This window comes from Martes martes (assembly GCF_963455335.1).
Source record: "Martes martes genome assembly, chromosome: 4".
In the NCBI taxonomy this organism is placed as follows: domain Eukaryota; kingdom Metazoa; phylum Chordata; class Mammalia; order Carnivora; family Mustelidae; genus Martes; species Martes martes.
The window spans coordinates 119,783,561-119,790,966 of record NC_137891.1 but is presented as its reverse complement, the minus strand read 5'-3'; positions in this window follow the sequence as shown (position 1 = coordinate 119,790,966).

Sequence of the window (7,406 nt, the reverse complement as noted above, 5' to 3'; positions counted from 1 at the left end):
TTGAGAGCCTGAATAGAACAAAAAATGTAGAGGGAGGGTTCATTGGGGGTCTGTATGATTATGCAAGCTGGAAAAGCAATCTTCTATTGCCCTCAGTACTCCTGAATTTCAGGCCTTCAAACTCAGACCATAATCTATACCATTGGCTCTCAGGCCAATGAAAACCCCTAGCTTTCCTGAGACTGCAGATTGCAAACAGCAGATCATGGGAGTTCTTAAGTTCCATGGTCAAATTGAGTCAATACCATGGATATTCTGTTTCTCTGGAGAAACCTGACCAATACAATATTTAAATTAAGAATTCTGATAATCAAAAGTCACAAAAAAGAAAGTACAAAGACAACTCACAGAGAAGTAGAAAATACTTTATATATCTACCTCCAACAAAGATTCATATCCAGAATTCATTTTATACTATTTACAACCTAACTTGACTTTTATCAACATAAAAAAAATTAATAAAGGGAAGCACCTGCCTGGCTCAGCTGAAGGGCATGGAACTCTTGATCTTGGGGTTGTGAGTTTGAGCCCCACATTGAGTGTAGAGATTATTTAAATTTAAAAAAAAAATTCTGCAACCGCAGCAACTTCTAACTAGACACATTGCCAAAGGCAAGGGAAGCAATGGCAAAAATGAACTTCTGGGATTTCATCAAAATAAAAAAACTTTTGCACAGCAAAGGAAACAGTCAATAAAACCAAAAAGACGACAGAATGGGAGAAGATATTTGAAAATGAAATCAGATAAAGGGCTAGTATCCAAAATCTATACAGAACTTATCAAACTCAATACCCAAAGAACAAAAAATCCAATCAAGAAATGGGCAGAAGAATAGATATTTCTGCAAAGAAGACATCCAAATGGCCAAAAGACACATGAAAAAGTACTCATCACTCAGCATCCCAGAAATATAAATCAAAACCACAATGAGATACCACATCACATCAGTCAGAATGGTTGAAATTAACAAGTCAGGAAACAACAGATGTTGGCAAGGATGCAGGGAAAGGGGAACCCTCCTACACTGGTGGTGGGAATGCAAGCTGGTGCAGTTACTCTTGAAAACAGTATGGAGGTTCCTCAAAAAAGTTGAAAATAGAGCTACCCTACAACCCAGCAATTGTACTAATGGGTATTTATCCCAAAGATACAAATGTAGTGATCCGAAGGGGCACATGCACCCCAATGTTTATAGCAGCAATGTCCACAATGGCCAAACTATGGAAAGAGCCTAGATGTCCATCAACAGATGAATGGCTAAAGAAGATGTGTGTAAGTATACAATGGAATATTATGCAGCCAATCAGAAATGAAATTTTGCCATTTGCAACGACACGGAGAGAACTAGAGGGTATTATGCTAAGCAAAATAAGTCAATCAGAGAAAGAGAATTATCATATGATCTCACTCATATATAGAATTTGAGAAACAAGGCAGAGGATCATAGGGGAAGAGAGGAAAAAATGAAACAGGATGAAGCCAGAGAGGGAGATAAACCATAAGAGACTCAATCTCAGGAAACAAATTGAGGGTTGCTGGAGGGGAGAGGGGTGGTAGGGATGGGGTAGTTCTGGGATGTACACTGGGGAGGGTATGTGCTATGGTGAGCACTGTGTATTGTGTAAGACTGATGAATCACAGACCTGTACCCCTGAAACAAATAATATATGTTAATAAAAAATAAAATTAAAAGCTCAAAAATAAATAAAATTTCTGAAAGAAATAATATAAATGAATATCAAATAAATAGACATGTAGGAAAGTAAACATCAGCTTCAGGTTCAGTTGCCTTGACATCTACTAAAAACGAGAAACAAAAGTATAGCACTTCTAAAATTATAAACAAATACTAATACTTATAATTTCAGAACTCCTTGTAATTTTCAGAGTATGTTCACATTCCTACTTTATAGTTATAACTAAAATTGAAAGATGACTTGGCCATACTGCTGTTCATTTGAATGTTGAATGACAAGACTTAATTGTCACTAGGTGCCAGGCATTAGCTAAGCAATGAAGTGGTCTAAACAGAAGTAGTTCCCACCAGCTTCTAATTACCTTAGGATAAATGCCCAAGTTGAAAATTATTGTAGCAAATAACACGAACAATTTTGTTTCAAGAACCTTGAAAACTTGCACAGCATCTGATACTATAATTTACATCTAGGGATTTATCCTAAAGTCATAATTAGAGGCAGGATGATGTCCACTGCAGAAAAGTTTGTAACAGAGAAAACATGAAAACAACACAACTCTCCAACTGTGGAACAATAATATATTATGGAATACCCAGAGATAAATGGAACAGTAAGTCCCATTAGTAGTGAGAATTCTCATTTTACCTCTTTTCAAAAGTGGGATTTACCTCTTTAAAATGACTGTAGGGGAAGTAAAGAGATTCGTTTTCGCTTACACTTTTTTACTACTAAAACTGAGCATCTTATAAATATATTTGTTGGCCATTGGCAATTCTTCTCTTATGCTTTGTCTGTTTTTATCCTTTGGCCATTGTATTGGATGGACATTCATATTTTTATTAACGTGTAAGACCTATTTATATGTTGGGCAGGAAAAAGAAAGTATAGAAATCTTTGTGTCTACTGTATTCTTAAGTGTTAGGCTTAGTGTTTTAATAGGAGTCAACTCATTTAAAATTAAAATTCTTATTTCTCATTTCAATTTTATGAACACTATCAGAAAGGCTAAAATAGAACTCTCAAATAAGACAAGTTCAAAATAGTAAGAACCAAGTTAGACTTCTGGCATGGAGATGAAAACTTATGAAGTTTTAAAGAATTGACTGTACTTGTCTATAGAAGTAAAACAAAATCTTTTAAGTATAAAAAAGTTTTAGATAGTATTCAGGTGACATTCAAGAAGTTTTAGTTACCATTAATTATGAAAATGAAATTGCCATTTTTTAAAATGGATTCAGACATTCTTTCTATTCAGTTCTTTAAAAAAATTGAGCTTTAATGATAGGAAAGAGATCTACTTTACAAAGACATTGCAAAAAATAAACTTTAAGCTTGCATAAAGGGGGTCACAGTTTATAATTAAAATACTTATTTAAAATAATGTGACAGCTAATTACAGTCTTAATTTCTCTGGTTTTATGTTTAGTCTGTTGTCAGTATTAACTTCATCAAATAACAAATGATAGAGAGGGCTCCTAACAGTTCTCCTTCCCTCTAACCCTACTTCATGCCATGCCAAAGAAAGAACAAACAAGATACTCATTTTTTTAAATGTACTTAAACTTTACAATCTTAAGGAAATCTTGTTTTAAGGAAAAACAATTATTTACTTATTTTTAATATGTTTTCCTCTTGCGGAAGTGTTATTGGAAAGTACCACAATTGGTTGCAATGTTAAATCAAAAACACTAATGTTATACTTGGGACTTAAACAACTTTCCCAAATGAGTAGTACCAGAAGAAAAGAAGATACCACATGGGACTTTTATTAATTCTTAGACAAGAAAAAAAAAAATCCTCTTAAAATCCATTCCACTTTCTTGACTCACTCCCAATGACAACTCCCTCCATTTTCCACTGTAGCCTCTGGGACACACATCTGATTATAGGCAAGGTCCCCTGGCCCCTGATTCTCTTCAGACTCCACCTCTGCCTGAAAGGAAACCTGTCTCGTCACCCAGGAAACTGCTTCTCCTGCAGCCAGCAGGAGAGAGAGCTACTCATTCTTCAAGACTATATAACTCCCCTACTTTTCCCGGCAACTCCTCTCACCCTACTTTGAAGCCCAGAACTAATGGCAGTATCACCATCCCTCCACCTACCTAACCATCCAACAAATATATACTTAGTGGCTGCTATGTGCCAGGCACCCTGTTAGATGTAGGCTACAGAACAGTAAATCCCACTGTTAAAGTCTAGTAAGACAAATATGACATGATCACACAGATAAAAAATTGCCAATTCTGAAAGAAAAGAGTAGGAAGTGAATTGAAAGAATGAGGAGGATCTAGTCAGGCCAAAGTAGGGGAAAGAGTATTTCAAAAGGAAAGTAGGAATGAACTCAGTTTTCAAGGAAACCAAGTGCAACTGGGCATGGTGGGTGAGGAGGAAAATGGTAGGAGAGGGTGAGGAAGTGGGAAGAGCCATGAGGCCAGGAACCTGAGGGCCAAAACATGCAAGAATTTAAGGGTTCTGTTGAGGATTTTGGATATTATTCTAAATGTCATCAGAAACCAGTGGTAGAGTTTTAAAACTTTCATTCCTTAGCACGGTGACCTACTCATCTGCCTACATCTAACCAGGATGCTTGCCGTTCAGGTCTACTCCAATCCCTTCCACATTCTAGAGGGCTTCAACGCCCACACCTTCTCAGTGACATGGCACCCTGCACGCCAGTGACCTCTATTCCACCTCAAACTGACTTCTCACTTTTTTCCTTGTCCCTAACTAATCCCCCCTGTGAAAACCTAATTCCAGTACTTCATTGTCAGACCATAACCTCTCACTAGTCCTACTCTTCTACTCCCTAACATGACAGTCCTCCAACCTTTAAAATTTTTTATTAACGGATTAGCAAATAATCACACTGGAATAAGTGGAATAAATACTATTTCCTCCATCCCTACCAAGGCATGTAGGCTTCTCAACACCTTTCTCCATGCTTACACCAACATATGTCAACTTATTCATGAGACATTTTTTTTTATTACAAAAGGTGAATCATACCAAATACATAATTATTTGACTCTTAAGTTTAAAATAAAAATTTTATAAATAAAAATTATGAGCAAATCTCAAACCAGCATATAGATTGAATTCATTCTTTAAGTTGCCGTGCAGTATTCTCGGTACAGACAACAATGCCTGTGGTTCCCCTCCACCATGGACTTTTGCTTTTTGTTCGCTTCAACAAACTTATGGACCCAGAACACCTTGAAGCAGGCTCTTCAGTGGAGTGAAGTGCTTCCAGTCTTGGTAGTTGAGAAGAACTGATGCTCATGACTGAAAACATCTGGGAGCAGATGGTTTTTCACAGCCCTTCAGCTGAGGGTAGCCGATCTCAGGCCATGAAAACAGAAGCCATCTGCCTTTCACCACCTGGTTTGCTACTGCCCAAGAAATGTGCAGGGCAGGCTGCTGACAGGTATTGAGGGAACCACAACCATGAGGAGGCAAGGAAAATTAAAACTCATATGGGGTTTGGAAAGAAAGATGGCCAGCAGAACAGAAACTCGAGGTTCCCACTGTAGTAGAACCAATGGAAGAAACAGATGAGAATTTTAATGAAAATATAATAGAATTACAGTACTAAACAAACAAACAAAAAAAACCCCAAACCCAATACTTTTAGGAACTAAAAAACATGAGTTCTTAATTAGAAACTCAATATCCAACAGAAAGAGAATGACTGCCCTTGAGAACCACATTAGTGGTCAGAAAAATCAGGTGGAAATACCTCACAAGATACCCTGTGACAGACCCCAGGGGAAAAGGCAAGTTGTGTGGAGATCACATCCAGGAGACAAAACAAGGAGGAAGAAAGGAACATGTGGAGAGGTAATAATTGCATAAATAATGGGAAAAACTTTTAGGACTCAAGAAAGACTTGAGGCCCTGAATATCAAGGATAGAGAAAACCCTGTCAGGCTGTCAGCACCATGGGACAAGTTTCTGGGATGGTGGAGAGCTGGCAGAAAGGACAGTGCTCAGGAACACTAGGGCACTGACTCTGGGCCTCCCTGATGCCGAGTTTGGCACCAGAAGAGCCCAATGTCTGTCCTCCAGGCTACAGTTCTCCTAGGGTCTGGCACACTTCCTATTGTCCTTTGTCAGAAGCATCTGAATACCAACCCCAGGGACTCCACAGTAGTCATTTCCTTCCACAATCTATCTGAAACACTGCAGTGACTAATTCTTAACACACAGGCACAAACTACCTTGGTAAATATTAAAAGTAAATAAAAAGGAAATATTCATAGAGGAGTTAAATGCATGATAGTTCTAAGAAACCTCTACCTTTATTTATGAAACGTAAATGAAGGTAGTACGGTCAAAGTTAAGAGCAGAGACTCTGGATGCCTGCCACTTACTAAGTCTGTGGCCTTGGACAAGAAACCTTTCTGTGTTTGGGTTTCCTGAAAAATAAATGGAACTAATAGCACCCATTAAGCGCTACTAAGTGTAAAGATTAAATAAGTTAGTACATATCCCACACAGGGAGCTCTGTCCTGCAACACGATGAGTCCTCAGTAAATAAGAGCAATGCCACTGCCGCTTGCAACAGCAAAATAGCACTGTATGCAGAACTTTAATTTTAGAATCAGAAGAATTGAGCTCAAAAGTCAACTTTAAAATTTAAGAATTTTATGCCATAGTTATGGTAGTTAATCCTTCTACACCTACATTTTTTTCATATGTAAAAGAGGAATATAAATACCTTTCTCTCTCAACATCCATTCATCCATCTATCCATGAACAGCCAAGCATCTACTATGTACTGGCTATCGTGTGGTGGCTGGAATAGAAATATGAGGAAGGTATAGTTCTGCCCTTCAAGAGTGCAGTCTAGTGCACAGTACTCAAGAACCTTAGTTTCCTTTTGTTGAAGTATTTCTTAAATCTCTCTTTGCCTCAGGGGGTGAAGAAAGGACCACAAGGGTCAAGTTTGTGTTTTGGTAAAAGAAGTATGATTTAAAAAAAAAAAAAAAAGGCAACATTAATATTGTTAGCAACTGTTGGGCAAAAAACATGGCCAGTTCCTGAAATTACTATATTAAGCAATTTTAAGAAAAATACTAGTAAGCAGTTGGGTCATTGACAAATAGCTCCTGTAGTTCCTATGGTAGTTTTAGGAATGAGGGGGACCGACCAGAGAGAAGCAGGATCCCATTTCTAGTCAGAGAAGAGGATAAAACCTCTTGGGGAGACAGCTCTGTTCATAGGCTGGACCATGTAGTACACAATTTGCTTCTCTGAATGATCTTTTGAGACCTGAGTGCTCTTTGAATAAACAGCCCCCAAGCCATTTTCTGAGAGGAGATCCTATTACCTGATTCCTTGTTGACAACATCAGTCCCCTTTTAGAGGATCCTGCCTTTGCACATCAGGTAGGAGACTGGGGGGAGTAAGTTCTTGGTATCTCTTTTATGTATGAAGACCTTATCCTACAACTTCTTGGTATTAACAGTGCTTATTTTGATCATCCCAAGGGAGTTGGCTATGGAAAGGGATGGAACAAGTCGTTCCCTTTAATCTTTTAGTTAATTTAGGGCCTTAGAAGGTCTACAGTGACAATCCAAGACAATCACTAATAAAAAATGAAACAGAAGAGACTACAAACTCACAGGAGAGCCCAAATGCCCACTCTTTATAAACAAACAATGCATGCCAACATGTTTTCATTGTCACTATGAGTTAATATTCTCTAT